The sequence below is a fragment of the Lissotriton helveticus genome, chromosome 1_2, assembly GCF_964261635.1.
Source record: "Lissotriton helveticus chromosome 1_2, aLisHel1.1, whole genome shotgun sequence".
NCBI classification, from domain to species: domain Eukaryota; kingdom Metazoa; phylum Chordata; class Amphibia; order Caudata; family Salamandridae; genus Lissotriton; species Lissotriton helveticus.
Window position 1 is genome coordinate 46716123 of NC_136058.1, and position 16496 is coordinate 46732618.

Genomic DNA, 16496 nt, shown 5'->3' on the forward strand with positions numbered 1-16496 from the left:
AACTACGGGTGTGATAACACTGTGGATAGGATGCAAAGCAGTGCAGGGGAAATGTTGAGGTGCGCACAGTCAGGCAGTTTGTTGGTATTGTGCTTGCTGCCCCTGTTTTATGGAGATATCAATATCTGAGGTTGCTCCTGCCAGCAATACACCCATGCTACAGGGCCCAGCCAGCCTTTAGGTCACAACTGTCAAGGGGGGATGAGCTATGAGTGTCTATATCTGAGACTAAACTTGCAGCTGTGGTTCGGTGTTCCGAGGCGCTTGTTTAGTGTCTGGATCTGGCAAAAACACTGCACAAAGATTATTGAGTTCTCACCAGACCAGAGAGTTATGGTATTGCTACGCAGGTATTATTTTCTCTGCCTGCATCTTTGAGGAGCATTCCCCATGGCACTTGTTTCATAAAGGGTAATCAGGGGCCCTGTTGGCTTTCAGGGTCCCAACATCACGTGGTTATTTCAGGCAGTATGAGGCTGCAATATAATCAGGACCTGGCCCTTCCTGCACTCCTCCATGGCATATGCTACAGTGTGGTGGCCCTGCTGGTAGGGGCGTTATCCAGCAAGTACACAGGGCCTGTCATGTTCAGCTGCTGCCAACCCCCCATCTCGACTCCTTACTTTGTGATGTTCTCAGTGAGTTTTCGGACTGGGCCCGCTTGGCTGCTCTGCTCACCGGCAGCGCCCCGCTACCCTCTGTGGCCATAACCGCCAGGGGGCCACTCCCCCAGCACCACCGGCCACCGCTCCTGGACCACCTTCAGGTGATCCCTTTTGTCTCATACCCTGCAAGCGTTCCAATCAGGTAAGGATCCACACTGGTATAGCCATGCTCATTTTCTCTCATTATATGGGTTTTCACTCTTGAGCTGCGCAGCAGATGCTGGGAACCACAGGCCATGATGTCTTTTTCTGCCTGTTTAGATGACTCACCGGTTGGTGTAGCTGCGCTGATAGCTACACTTGCACAGCATGTTGACACCTCTCAGCAGGATTTCCCTGTCGTAGTGTGAGTCTCCACGGATTACGGCAGGTTGTACACTCGGACGGCAGAGCTCACTCAAGGTGCAGCCATCCTGCCGCCAGCAAGACTACACCCCCAACTGTGTGAGCTATACTTAAAGCTGAACAAGATCCCTTCCCTGCACTGATTTGATGTTGCTTTTACTACATCTGCCCCACCAAGTGTGCGATCAATTAATTGTGGAAATGTAATCCATTTACACCTCAATAAATCACCTAGCTGGGGGAAGAGGGGTTCGATGAATGGATAGGAAGGGGGCTTTGAGGGAAAGTTTGACAAAAACAAACACTACACAAGGACAACATTCATCTTGGCAGCTGACTGCTATGGGAGGAAATGGAAATGGAGGAATGATGAGAAGTACAGGTAAACCAAATTATTTTGTCTGCCTGCCCCCAGAGAGATCCAAGTTACAATATGTTCTGTGGTACCGAGCTTTGAAAGATAGCAAACAAAATTAACTTATCTGCAGGAGTCAAGTGAACATAAACAACTAACACAGTTCAAATGATTAAAGAGAAAAAATTAAACTGTAGTGCAAATTGGGAATTGTATTCGCATTCCTCTTGGACTGTCCATCAGTCTTGAGTACCTGATGGATGCAGTTCCGTAGGTAAGTGTGAGTACGTTTGTTAGAAATTTGGTTTCTGATTGGCTAGGGTATGCACCTAAGCCAGGCAGGACCCACCATTCTAGTCAGTGCAGCGAGTTACACGCTGAAGATAACCCCTGCTCACCCGCTTGGTAACTTGGCAGAGCAGTCAGGCTTATCCCTGAGGCAATGTGTAAAGCATTCACACAGCAGCGACACACTACGCACACCACAAAAGAAACTCAACACAATGTTATATAAAAATAGCCTTTGTATTATGCATAAAAACACATTAGAACACAACCACATATATTACACTGTGCCACCAGGCACTCGTCATGACTTCACAGGGATTACATAAATCACTTTGCCAATCGGTCCACTGTCATAACATTACAGTTAGTGCACTCAAGTAAAATACTTATAGGATGCACACTTCACAAAACATCCTACCAAAATATTCATATCACCAAGTATGATTGAAGCAGGAAATACTGCAGTTTATGGGATAAAAATGGTACTACCGCCAGCAACCCTAGGGTTGTGGGAAACATCTGCGCTTTTATTAGCCGGGTTATGGTAATTCTGGTGAGCTACCAAGATCATCAGGCTGGGTGCGTAGAGCCAGAAGGCACCTGTGCACATATTCACCATAATGGGGTAAAGATTTCCATTTACCATGACCCCATTGTATTATGCACAGGAATCCGGGGATATGTGCTTCTAACTGCTAGGAGCGCTGTAATGAAATGCTGAGACCGCTCCAGTCTGAACACGGTAATCACCCTGTAAGTACTGATGCAATTGCGAGACAAGGGCCAATGCGGGGAGACCCACCCAGTCCTCTTCCCCCAGGCAGCTTCCCATGTCTGTGCAGTGCAAGCCAAGCCTGCACTTGGGCTCTTCCAATCCCAGCAGGGATCCTCCTTTTCCCAGCGCGTCCCTCCTCTCTGTGCTGCCTTATCGGTCTCTGCGAAACATCTGCTGCGATCTTGAGGCAGGCTGTCCATGCCAGATCCAGTCTCCCGCTGCCAGAGTGCAGCGCCAACGGCCAGCCCCCCTGGGTGACTTCTCACTGGTCGGGGAATGTGAAGCAGAGGCCCAACACCTGTGCTGGCATCCCAGGATGAGGCAGTGTTACACATGCGCTGCTGGCAGGGGAACAGCCAGTCATTACCTGTGGCTCCTGGCGCCTTCTAGAAACAGCGCTGGGACTGGCAAACATCCCTCTCCTAGCGCTCTGCAACAATAAGGTGGGGAAACACAGTTCTCTTCCTGGTCCAGACCAGCCCTCCACACAGGATGTTTTGAATCACAGGACGAAAAGTATAGTGCTCACCAGGCGCTGCTCCAAATCACCGGGGCAAGCCAGTCAGCCATGGGAGATCACTGGGGATACCAACAACAGGGTAAACATGGGCGTAAAATCCGTTCCGCTCACGGAATTTGCGAATTTTTGACAAATTTGCATTCCGCGAATCACGCGAATTTGTCAAAAAATACGGAATTCGCAAGCTTCCAGATTTTTTTGCTTGGTCGTGATACTTTTTGTCCGCGAGCACGCAAAAACGGACGCGAACACGCAATTGCACAACGCGAGCATGCAACTAGCCCATGTACGGCCGCATGGGTAACCTTGCGGTAGCCGCGCTGAAAAAATCCCGCGAACACGCAAAAAGGCCCGCAAACACGCAAACCCCCCCCCCCCGCAAATTCTCCGATTTCGCGGACCGCGAATCCGCTTTCGCGCGAATTCGCGTACCGCGAATTCACTGAATTCACCTATACTTAAAACAGGGCACAGGCAGGCCAGCACAAAAGGTCCAGGTAACCACAGTGGCAGTCCTTCTTTCTACCCAGCAATCAGCAGGTCAGCACTCTGATTCATCAAGTCCCATGGCGGTTCTCACCTAAGAACAACCTTTACAATGAGTTTGTTACACCGTGATAGCTTTACAATGCGGTCATTAAAATGCAAGTATATTGAGAACGACTTGTGCTGGATGGCACTCTACACTAAGGAATAATATGATTTACTTTTCCAACAACTTCTCTACTGTTCCACACTGGAGTTGGAATAGTAAATCATACTATTCCTAAGTCCAGCACCTCTAGCGTAAGTCTTTGTAATGACTTGCTTTGTAACAAACACGATTTAAACTACCTCGCTGTGAATGTATGCGATGTAACATCATACATTTGGTTTCCCCAGGTGGTCTGTTGTAGTCTCATGCAGTGTTTTATTTTTCCAAGTAACTGCAAGCTCAACCTTTTATGGGGTCACAGCCCCAGTACTTATACTATGAACATTCTTTGTTCTGCCCCCCCCCCCCCGGCACAGTCTTCTGAGCACAGTCCAAACCAGTTTTGGGGGACACTGTGCAAGTGCACAACAGCCTTCATTTTTAGTATAGCCTTGGCCCCAGACACCCCACAGGGGGTGGAGCCATCTTTGTGGAAGGTAGGCACAGCCCTATTCAGGTGCTACTCCTCCCACCACTCCAAATGCAGAGCAGGCCTATTCAGCCTAGCGCTGACTCATCCGGACTCTCTGGAGCCACTCCACATTCTCAGCCCCTGTCACTCCAAAGCCTGACAGCCAGTACACATCCTAGCAGAGGACCAAAGACACATAGCACACAGAAATGCCAACTTCTAAAAGTGACATTTCTAAAATAGTAATATTAAATCAGCTTTCACCAATAAGCAGGATTTATCAGTACTACTCCAACCATACCAAACTTGTTCAGACTACCCCTCTCAGATCAGGAATGACCACTGAAGCACATATCAGGGAATCCCCAATGCATTCCTATGGGAGGGCAGCCTAACAGCAGTGAGAAACCAAATAGGCTTTTTTTCACTACCAGGATATGCCACACTGTTAAAGCACATGTCCTATCTTTTACCTACACCGCACCCTGCCCATAGTGCTAGCTAGGGCCTACCTTAGTGGTGATCTATATGTAGTAAAAGGGGAGTTGCAGATGTGGCAACCATTTTATATGTCATGTCACAGTGTCAGTAAACTGTGCGCACAGGCCCTGCAGTGGCAGATGCCTGAGACAGGTTTGAAAGGCTTCTTTGGTGGGTGGTGCAAGCAGGGCTGCAAGCCCACCAGTAGCATTTTATTCCCAGGCCCTGGGTATATGGGATACCACTGTACAAGGCATTTACTGGTAAATTAAAAATGCCATACAGGTGGAGGCCAATCTTACCAAGTTTAACATTGACAGCAAATGCACTTTACCCCAGAAAAACTGGGATAAAGTGCCCAGAATCATAAAACCACCAACAACAGGTCATAAAAAATAACAGAGGAACGCGAACAGTTCTGGGATGACCCTGCAAAAGTGCCAAGTCCAACACTTTTATATTGTTTTTCCAGTATGGTGCATGGTAAGAGGGCCTATAGATTGAAAAACAAAAATTAGATTGAAGAATCAAGGACTAAAACGTTCAACTGCATAAGGAGTGGGCCGGGAAGATTCAGAGGCAGCATGGCTAAATGTCTGTTTCCAGTTAGCTTCAAAAACAGTGCCCCACCCAACCCCCACTTAGTTTTAAGTTTTGAGTCAGACAGCACCGAGCACACACACACCAATCCACATAGCATTTTCTCAATCAAGTAAAATGAACGCACCACTGTCACTCACCATCACTACACAGAGTTGTGTAGGTCTGTTGTTTACCTTTAGGCCACTTCAAAGTCATCACCAAATCAGTTGCTTTCAGTGAATTTGAAAACTTCCATCTTCTTTGAGTGGCAGTTTGCTAAGTAGTCACATGCCCTGCGTCATTCCATCAGTCTGACTTTGAGTATGGTGTCGGACTCCATATCAACTGTGTCCCGAGTCCCAACTCAAATGCAATAAATCGGCCTGTAGTACATTTTTGCTGCTTCACAACAACAAGAGAAACATTGGGCCATTTTTTGTGTAGACTCAATTTGTGTTTGCATTATCTAATGGACTGGTCAGGACTGTCAGTCAGTCAGTCAATACATCTTTATTTCGGTTAATGAAAACCATAAAAGCAATGCAATACAAAAATTAATTATATACACATTATATACACATTAAAGTTTGTACAGAAATAAGATATACACATGATTGCAGTTCAAAACAATCTAAAACAGTTAAAATCTTTGATGCAAAGAGAAAAGAGACTAAATCTGTGTCATGAATATAAAGGCACAACCCTATTTTCAAACAATCCTCATTCAGTTATGTGTCCTCCTGATAGTGAATTCATTTGGGTGAGTCTAATTTTATTTATGCGCGCTGCCGCTACCAAAAACCTGGCTACACTATGGGTAACCTGTATAGAGTCAAGCATTTGTTAATGTAGGAGGGCAGGCCTCACCTGGACGAATTTTAGTTCCTTCAGAACAGGGTATAAATTTTTTTTACGGGCCACCAGATAGTGCTCGCAAAACATCACCAAGTGGAGCGTGTCCTGTATAGAGAAACTATCACAGGTGCAGGGTGGAGTATCTTCAGGGGTCCCCCACTTCAGATAGGTACCAAGTGTGAGGTGGATGAGGTTGAACCTGAATCTAACTAAAAGGAAACGATGGTAAGAGTTGGTCACGTACTTCAGATAGGGTTCCATGACTGGGGAGATCACAAGTTGATAAATTGATCTCACCGTAGGTTTCCTGAGTTCAACCTCCTCCCTTTCTGACTCAAGTAGATTGAGGAAGTTGCGCTTTATCCACACTACATCCTCATTCCTGAGGCCCTGTGGTGATAGATACATTTCCGGACGCCCCAGCCTCACGCATGCCGCTCTAACATACGCAAGCCAGGGTATTCTATCCACTCTAGACAGGGCCATACAGTCCTTGAGTATTAGGTGGTTAAGCGGGATCTCCTCATTTAGCCAGGTTTTAACCCATGGTAATAAAGGGGCAATTTTTAAGTGATCAGAAATATACCCCAAGCCTACTTCACAGTGAATAGAATATGTAGGGGATGATTAAGGGAGTGAAAGAAGGGATCGTATGAACTTGTTTTCTATAATTTGGATCCCTGTTGTTGGAACATAGCCCCAAATATCAGCCCCATATGAGGCGATTGCTACGCACTTTGATTTATAGATGCGGATCATAGCCTCCATGGGTCTTGCACCCAATCTTTTTGAAAAATTCATGAGGGCTGTGGTAGATCTTGCAACCACGTTACCCTTGAGTTTCAACTGGGGGCCCCAATTCCCTCTTTCATCAAATATAACCCCTACATAACAAAAGAAGTGTACCCTTGAGATTGGCGTTCCATTGCATCTAAAGGTTTTGATCTTCATGGTTTTCCTGCGTAAACCAGCCACCATTACGTGGGATTTCGAGGTGTTGATTTTTAAGTCTAAGGCCTCCATAAAGGAGACAAAATGATCTAACAATCTTTGTAATCCAGTACCAGTTCGAGCAAGTAGGACGGTGTCGTCCGCGTACAGGAGGACCGGTATAGCTGGCCCTCCCATACGCGGGACATCCAGGGTGGCCAGATCCAGGGATTTACCCAAAAAATTTATATAGAGCGTAAATAGGAGAGGGGCCAGAATACAACCTTGTCTGACCCCTCTTCTTGATCTGAATTGCTCGGTACATCTGCCCTCCCTTGTTACCCTAACAGAAGCCGACAAGTTCTGGTGAAGATCATTTAGAAAATTAACCAACGTAATGTCTAAACCCATATCCCGCAAAATAAACCATAATTTAGAACGATTGACCAAATCAAATGCGGAAGAAAGATCCATAAAACCCAAATATAGAAGCCCCTCCTTCACCACAGTGTACTTGCTAATAATAAAATGAAGGTTTAGGCATTGATCCATGCTCCCCCTGTGTGCCCTAAAACCATACTGGAGGTCGGAAAGATCCCCACTCCCCTCAAGCCAATCTCCCAATCTCTGTAAAATAACTCTGCCTAAGATCTTTACGGCAGAGTCCAGCAGGGAGATTGGCCTGTAGCAAGCGGGGTCCCCCCTGTTCCCTTTCTTGAAAATCGGAACAATAATGGAGGTTGACCAAGAAGATGGGGAGCCTGCGGTGAGTATTGCATTGAAAACATTTGTTAGAATTTTGGACCAGAATTGTGGGTACAAGATGTAGAGATCTGCAGGGACCCCGTCAGGGCCAGGGGCCTTATGTTTGCTAGTATCTTTGATCGCCTTTTCCACTTCAGAGGTGTTGAACTTAATGAACATATTGTTTCGAGGTACAACTAAGTCTGGGGGAGTAGGGACCCCTAGCTCAATGTCATAGATGTTTCTAAAGTGATTAAGCCAACTCTCATCTTCAATTACGCAGTCCATATCTGATTTCCCCTCCTCAGTGGAAAACGACTGATTGATGATAGCCCACATTTTTTTGCTGTCTCTCAACACATCTGCAGATTGAAGATGATCCCAGGCTTCTTCCTTAATTTGGTTCTTGCGATTTGCAATTGCCAGTTTGTATTCCTTACGAAGGTTCGTCACAATTAGACTATCCCTAGGTCTAAGTTTCAGCGCTTTAAGTAGGGCACTATGGGCAAGTGAGCACTTTTTGTCAAACCATTTAAACACCTTCTCACAATGTGAGCCGTTTCTAGACTCCAAATTCCTGGAAATCCATGAGCAAATCTCTACATAGGCATCCACAACATCAGCCCCTGATGCAGTGAAGTCTAAGCAGACAGCCATATTGTCCTCGGTTTCCTGTGCAAGTGTTTAAAAAAAGTTTTATGGAATAACCTTCTCCCACCTTACCCTCCTGCCCTGCCCTCCAGTTGACAAGTCTCTTGAAGCCACCACGCTTGAGTTCCTCCCATGCAGGAAACTCTCAAGATCCATAGCCAATAAAACAGGGTTGTGGTCACTAAAAATTGCGGTCACTACACTGTACTCCTGCGTTTTGGCTAGCACCCCAGGGGAAACAAAAATATAGTCGATAACTGTGTTTGCGTCCCCCCCAATAAATGTAGGCGCTCTAGTCTCGTCATTACCTAAACCTGGTTCGAATAAGTTTGAGTTGGCAAGAAAATTCTCTCAAGGGCATCACCCTCCTTACTATGTTCAAAATGGGGGATCCCCTCCACAGGTGATCCTCCGTGTACATCATTATAACAATCCCCCTCACAAGGGTGAATATTAAAATCTCCCATGATGACCATCTCTGGGACAGAGGTGCGATCATGTTTGTAGACTGACAGAAAATCAGCCAGGGCAGTCAAATGCTCGTTCTCAGATGAGCCCGCCCTGGAAATATAAAAATTAATAATTAGAACTTTTTGTTGGTCCGTAACAGTCCATTCAATTATTAATGAATTCAGAGGGATAGGATCAACTTTTTTAAACACCCCAACCAGGTTAAGTGAGAACAGTGTAAGCAAGCCCCCTTTAGCTCTTCCTCCCCGCCCCGGTACTGCTGGGGTTGAGAAACTAAGAAAGCCATCCAATGAAAAGCTGGGTGATGTATCCCATGTCTCTTGAAAGGCCAAAATATCATACTGCTTAACAAAGCCCTGCCATAAAGGATCAGAAGTTTTTGCGCTGAGTCCAGCCATGTTCCAAGTAAGAATTTTGTAACATCGACTTATTATTTCTTTGCTTGTGCTTTTAGCTCCAATTTGCAGTTGACTTCTGTTTCATTGACTCTGATTACTATGCAGTGCCAAGTTGATCCATTTGACATTTATTTCTGTGTTTCTTTCTACCTCCTTTTGCAAGGTGTGACATTCGTTTTTTTCTGGAGATCTGCCAAGTGCGTTTCTTAGGACTGATAGAGTCTTCGTCCCTACCTTCTTTTGTTTCAGTGGAGTGTCAACTCCTATAAAAGGACTAGGGTAAACCTCTGGAGTTTGTTTGGTAAGTATTATGCCCCAGGTTTTGAATATCTTTTGCTCCTTCATTATCTGATCAGCTATGGATATTGAAGATAGTGAGATTAAGGTTGGGATCTGGCTGTTCCGGTCATCCTCCATAAATTGAACAGATATAATGTCATTAGTTACAATGTTGTTAAGTGAAGGTATGGATTTGAAAAGACGCAGTAAGTTCCCTCGATTAAGAATATCGTGTCTACCTCTAGAGCGGAATTCTGGTGTAAATTTGAGTTTCTCATTAGTTTCAGTAGTGTGTTGATTTGCGGCCTCCGTTTTTTTAGTATGTTTCGTTGTACAGGTTACTGTTTTATTCCCATCCACACATTTAATCTGCAAGAAGTCTCGTTCAGATATTATATCATGGCTACTTTCTGCCCTTCTCTCTGTTAGGACAATGTCTTTTTTTTGTATTTTTCTTCCTACATGCTTTAAGATGAGGATTCATTGTTTCTGTCTCTTTAGTAGTGATGCTCCCATTCATTGTGTCAGAGTTATAGGTAATTTGATCTCTTTCTTCCTTGTTTAGGTGTTCATCCTGGTTAGATTCCATTTGTAGACTCTCTGGGATGCTGTTTATTACTCGTACTTCCACTTCTCTATCTTCCTCCCATTCCTGGTTTTGTAATTCATTAGTTTTTATCGAACTATGAACGTTTAATGTTTTTTTTCCAAAGATAGGGAAGAAGTTGTTGGGTCCTGAGTTAGGTGATTTGAGGTCCTTAGGTTGAATACCTGTAGTATTCAACTTCTGTTTCTCATTTTTTCTTGCTTTGCGGAGTTTTTTCTTTTGGCGTTTTGACATTGTTGAAAATCCATCCGGCTCGGTATCAATCAAATTTTGGTCGTTTTTGGGGAGTTTACACGGGCCTTCACTCGGGATTTCATTGTCCAGATAATCCTTTGCCTGTAAGAGATGTATGTTAACTGAATCATCAAAATGACTTATTAATTGCTGTTCTATGGGAATAGGGTTGTCTGTACCATCCCCAGGTGTAATTTTGTTCATTCCCATCATAATTGTGATGTTCGTTTTAGGATTATCCTTACTGTGATGGATGGTTCTTTTGGCATCATCAATTATGCTTGTCAATACCGCAGGTAAGGCTGATAGCTTGTCCATGATAGGCACATAGATGCTGTCAGAGGATGTTTTTTCATTACCTCTTTGTGCTCTGATTATCAGGTTGTTTAATTGGGCCAGTTTGTTGTCAATCCCCGCCACATTATTTGCCATCATTTTTAGAAGGTCAATTTGTATATCCATTTTATTTGAATGGTAGTGAAGGGCTTCCAGCGTAAGGGTTGATGTTTGGTAGAAAATATCCCAGGGTTTGACTACACCCTGGTGTTTTGCTCCGGTTTCTAAAGTTTCATCTTTGGATTCTTCGGCTCCCGCGGAGTCTAGTGTTTGCTCGCGAATTTCAACCTTGTTGACACTGTTGTCAGCCACTTCATTGGATATGTTGTCCGTCCGAATGCTCCTTTGGGATTCCTGTTGATGGTCCTGTTGATGGTCTGGGTATATTTCAGTTACCTCAGAGATTATGCCCGGCCTTTTTGTTATCTCAACGTTGACTTCAAAAGGGACCCTTTGTACTGTCTGCCCAGCTTGCTCAGTTATATCGTGGCAGTCTTGTTGGTTGGATCCCATAAATTGCGACAGCAGTTTGTTTGCGGTAGTGACAACCAGGTTAGATGTTACAGCTATATTGTTTTCTTTCGTCGTATAGCAATTTCTCATATCTTTTTGGTCCAAATCTTTTATTTCTTTGCTGTTTTGTGACTGATTTAGGGCATCAGTATTAGTATTAGTATTAAAGGGTTTCATTGGTTTTTGTAATTTGTGTTTGTCTTTATTTGTTTCCATTGTCATTGACATCATACCACCCGCAGGATCCTTCAGAAATTGAAATTTGTCTGGTATTTTAACAGATTTCTCGAACATCCGTGCAATCGGGGATATAAGAGATTGGTTCTGACCTGGAGTGTTTATTTTTAATTTTTTTGCCACATTTGATTGCTGTAGTTTTTTTTGTACGTTTAATTGCTGTTCCCACAGTCCTTACCTTGCCTGATCGCATGTCTAGGACTGTGCTTTTGATTATGTATTTGCTTCTGCTCCTTGTGGGCACGATTCCGGTATGATTGTAACACTCCTGCGTAGACCTGCAGCCCCCTCCTATCGGCACTTAGTTAAACAGTTACACAGTTTGGTTCTTTTCCCTATTTCCCTACACCCTGTTCCTTGTGTTCTTCTAGAGGTGACCTTTGCCCCCCCTCTCCGCCAATCCAACAATCACGGCAATCACACGCTTCGGCTTACCTCCAAGCCTGTCTGCTCTGCAGGATGGCCGCCCAACCGCTTACCGCAGGCCAACTGTTAAATGTAACAGCGGGTCGAAGCGATGCAGCGGGACGGAGATGTGGCGGAGATCGGTTTGAGCAGCTGCCGTCAGGATAGGCAGCCGTTGGGTGGCGGTGGTAGCAGTGACAGAGGTGGAGGTGTGTCAGATCATTCAACGGCGCAAAGAGCCAGCCTCAGTGGCCAGCCTCTGTAGTCAGGCATTAGGAAACAAGGATAGCGTGAGCAGGTGTTAGGAAAGCAGGGATGACGTGGGAGGCGGTGCGGCCAGCTCCGCAGGCAGGCACCCAAGGCACTCCGCAGGCGGGCAGGCACCCTCGGCACCACGGTATGCGGCTCAAGATATTAGAACCGCTGCTCACGCCTGCTACAGCTCGAGTGGTGTGCGCTGTTCGTTAGTTGCTGCTCAATACTGCTATTGTTAGTATTTAGGGCGCTGCATCAAAAACCCTGGGTGGGCTGAATAAAATATAATTCTACTAACTCAGAAAAACACTTGTGTTCACTATTTATAGATGTTATGCACCAACTCCTTTAATTTTCTTCATCACACCTTCTGTTGTCCTGCTCCTCTTCAAAGTGTACCAGAATTCTCTCTTTCTTGTTTTTTGTAGCTTCCGGCAATTCCTGTAAAGTCCTGTAAATTGACCTATGGAGTTTAACTAGTTTATAATAGGGCGCAGTGTTCAAGTATTCAATAATGTGGGGACAGATAGTGAGTCATGCCGCGTCCTGGGCTCCCTTTCCGGCTACTGCCACACACCGGCCGAATCCGGGCGGGAGGTTGCTACTCCCCGCGGCTACTGCTGCGTCCGGGGGCCCCCGGGGGACCGCTCGCGTCTGCCTCCGCTCACAGTGGACTCACGCTGCTCCAGCCGTAGGCAAAAAACACCGTTCACGCTTGCTGCCGCGTCCGGGGAGACCAGGCGGCTGCAGCCGCTCCCAGAACCTGGACCCTCCTCACGGCTCCTTCCGTTGGTCCTTCCGCGGTCTGGATTCTTTGAGCTTCCTAGATGTGCCTCGGAAGTGGGGTGAGCTCACTGCTATTCCGCCTTTTGAATCAGGAGCACTGCAGGCTTTCCCCCGTTTTTCCTCCCGTTTTTCCTCCCATTTTTCCACACCAGGAGCCGAATGCTACCACCGGCGTCTTTCCTTGTCTCGTCTCGTCACTCTCTCGCACTCGAGCGGAGTTTGCTCAAAAGCGACCTCTCGTGATTGGCAAGACGTTCATTGGTCAGGACTGAATCTTTGAGGAGTATAAAGCAGAAAACAATAAAACAAAGCAGTGTGGACTGTAGAGTGGACCTGGTGAAGGAATCTCACTATCTCTCAAACGGGAAGAAAAAAAAATAACCTTGAGCGGAAAATTAATCAGCCGTTGGTAGGCTACCACCATTGTAATTCATCGCAAACACATTTTAAGTGTAATAGTTACAAAGAAGTAAACACCCAGTGTCACACTGCCTGCCACCCTATGAATCATCGATCAACAAACATCACAAGTTCACTACAAACACTCAGCGTACAATGAATGCCATTTATCTGTTCTTCCAGTGTGCTCACCGTGATCGATTTGTGGGACATCGAAGAATGCAGATCCATTTGCTCATGAATCAAAATATATTGTCATATGTGGGGCAGTGCCTGTATGGTAGGAAAGGATATAGTCACGACCCAGAGTTGGAAGCAGGCACACATTTGTTTGTATTTCTCATCCGATGCCCTTGAGGGAAATGGGTGTTAGGGGGAATCTGAACTTCTTTACTGCACACAGTAGATATTCCATTCCCATCTGGCAATAAAATGAGTCTAAGAGTAAGACGGTAGTGATGAATTAGTCAAACAGACACAAACAAATAATAAAGAAAATAATAATATCTATCTTTATATGCTAACGAGCATATAGTACTTTCACAAAAGTGAAACTGAAAAATTAGCAAGCAGTGAGGGAGGTGATGATTTTGGGATCCACCCTAACCTAGAGAGAGAACTAAGCAGATGCCTTGAAAACAAAAAGCACACCTTGTTGAACGATCCGGTCCCATCCTCTTAGGACAACCCCAAGCACAGTTATTGGCAAAAAAACAATAACAACCAACGGCCCTGCAAAGCATTATGGGTAACTCTGGGCAAAGCACTACGCTACGCTCGCATAGTTTGCAAAGTTTTTGCAACTTCGCAGTACGCGAACTGCACGTAGCAAAGTGCAAACATGCGTAGTGTCGCGTAGCACAGTGCAGCTGTCATTTTTTGCTTGCTCGAGGTCCTCAACGTCAAGTTGGCAACCGCGAGCAAGCAAAATGACATCCTCGCAAGACTTTTTCCTTGTTCGAGATCAGCAACAGCAAGTTGCTGATCGCGAGCATGGAAAATAAATCTCCTGGCGCGATTCTCAAGGTGGGGAGGTCAGGTTTCTCACTGCGAGTGATCGTGCATGCTCGTGACCGCTCGCGATGAGAAACTACCAGTCTGTGTTGAGAAAGCTGCAGCTCGGGTAAAAATCTACTTGAGCGGCAGAAAAGTACAGCTCGCACTGTGCAAGATGCCGTTTTCAATGATTGCGCAGTTTCGAATGGTTGTCCGCACTGTGCAATCATTGAAAACGACATCTTGCACAGTGCGAACATGCTACTACGCAGTTCGCGTTTTGCTACGCGTAGCTCGCGTAGTGCGAAGTGCACTTTGCGTAGCTACGCCAAGCGCTACTTCGCGAACTATGCCCACCCCTAATTATGGGACAAGATTAGCAGTGGGCAGTGAATATTATAGTATCCAATATCAAAATATTTCTACAAAGAGCTGCAGTTCAACTAGTTGTTGCTAGATGTCCCTAACGAGTCAAATGCAAAAGCATTGAAATTATTCTTACATCAAGCTGCAGTTCCACTAATCAGGGTTACTGAACACACACTCAGCGGAGACACTAGCTACCGGGCCAGCCAGATAGTTTATTTCCAGACTGCTGAGCACTAGCTATTGGTGCCTCTTCCCATGCTAATACACCAATGGGTTTTGATCAAGGTAGACCTCTGTTGCATCATCCAGATAGGCCTGGACCATTCGCTCAATTGTCCTTGCTGGTGCTCCACCTTGCTCGACCTGTTTTGACTTTGCCTCTGCACTGGACTGAAGCCCTGCCTGTAGAAGCTACTCCGTTGCAGACTTTGGGCTGATGCTCCTGGTCATTTGTTGGTGGTGTACTTGTTCTTGTTTTTGGCTGCTCTGAGCCAACCTCACTGCCCTCAGGCTCTGAACTTGAAGGCTTCCCCGCAGGATTGTACCCTGCAAAAGTGTGCCTCTAAGTTCACTGCCTTGCTCAGCTATCCAAGTTGTGTATTTGCTAACATCCTCATTTGAAAAAAGAGTTAAAGTGGACAGTAATGGGTTATACCGTGGATCAAGAATTGAGGCAAAGATGTAATGTTTGGAGAAAACAATGTCTCTTTGCACACTTGTGTTAGCAGACATACGAAGGATTAAGCTCTCCACCCATTCATATGCATTTTTTTTCCTCCACACCTGTGTATATTGCAGACGGTTGTATGACAATCTATTGCAAACATTTTTTTCGCGCGCGTTTACCGCGTGGCATTTACATCGCAACGGCGATCACAGCGGCAATGTTTTCATCGCACGTTGTTGCAATGCTATTGCGGCCTTCTAATTGGATAGCGTGTCACATCGCAGACTTTACATCGCGCAACAGATTGCAGAACACAGAGCACAGGTGATGCAAGGGTCTGGAACTCACTGCAGCGTTCATTATACAAAGTCGAATGCAAGCATTGATTTTTCTAACCATATATTGTTAGTTTAATTTTCTTTGAAAAAACTCCTGGGGTATTATTTCCTCTTCTATGTGTTCTACATAGCCCTTTATACTAGTTCTAGTACAACCTCTGTCCTCACAAATGTTGTTTCTATAATAAAATATGATTAAGGGTGTGTCTACTTTATATTGTGAGCACTTTAAAACACCCTCCCCAGAGACCTCAATAAAACCTTTATTCCCCCACCCCCCGCATCCACCCATCCATTCATCCATCCATCCATCATGCATCCATCCATCCATCCATCATGCATCCATCCGTCCATCCATCATGCATCCATCCACCCATCCATCCATCCATCATGCATCCATCTATCCATCCATCCATCATGCATCCATCCATCCGTCCACCCATCCATCACCCATCCAGCCACCCACACATCATGCACCCATCCCCCATACATCCACCACCCACACATCATGCATCCATCCACCCATCCATCCATCCATCTATCCATCCATCATGCATGCATCCATCCATCCATCCATTATGCATCCATCCACCCATCCATCCATCCATCCATCCATCATGCATCCATCCATCATGCATCCACCCGCCCATCCATCCATCCACCCATTCATCATGCATCCATCCACCCATCCATCCATCCATCCATCCATCATGCATCCATCCATCCATCCATCATGCATCCATCCATCCATCATGCATCCATCCATCCATCCACCATGCATCCATCCATCCATCCATCCATCATGCATCCACCCACCCATCCATCCACCCATTCATCATGCATCCATCCACCCATCCATCCATCCATCCATCCATCCATCCATCCATCATGCATCCATCCATCCATCCAT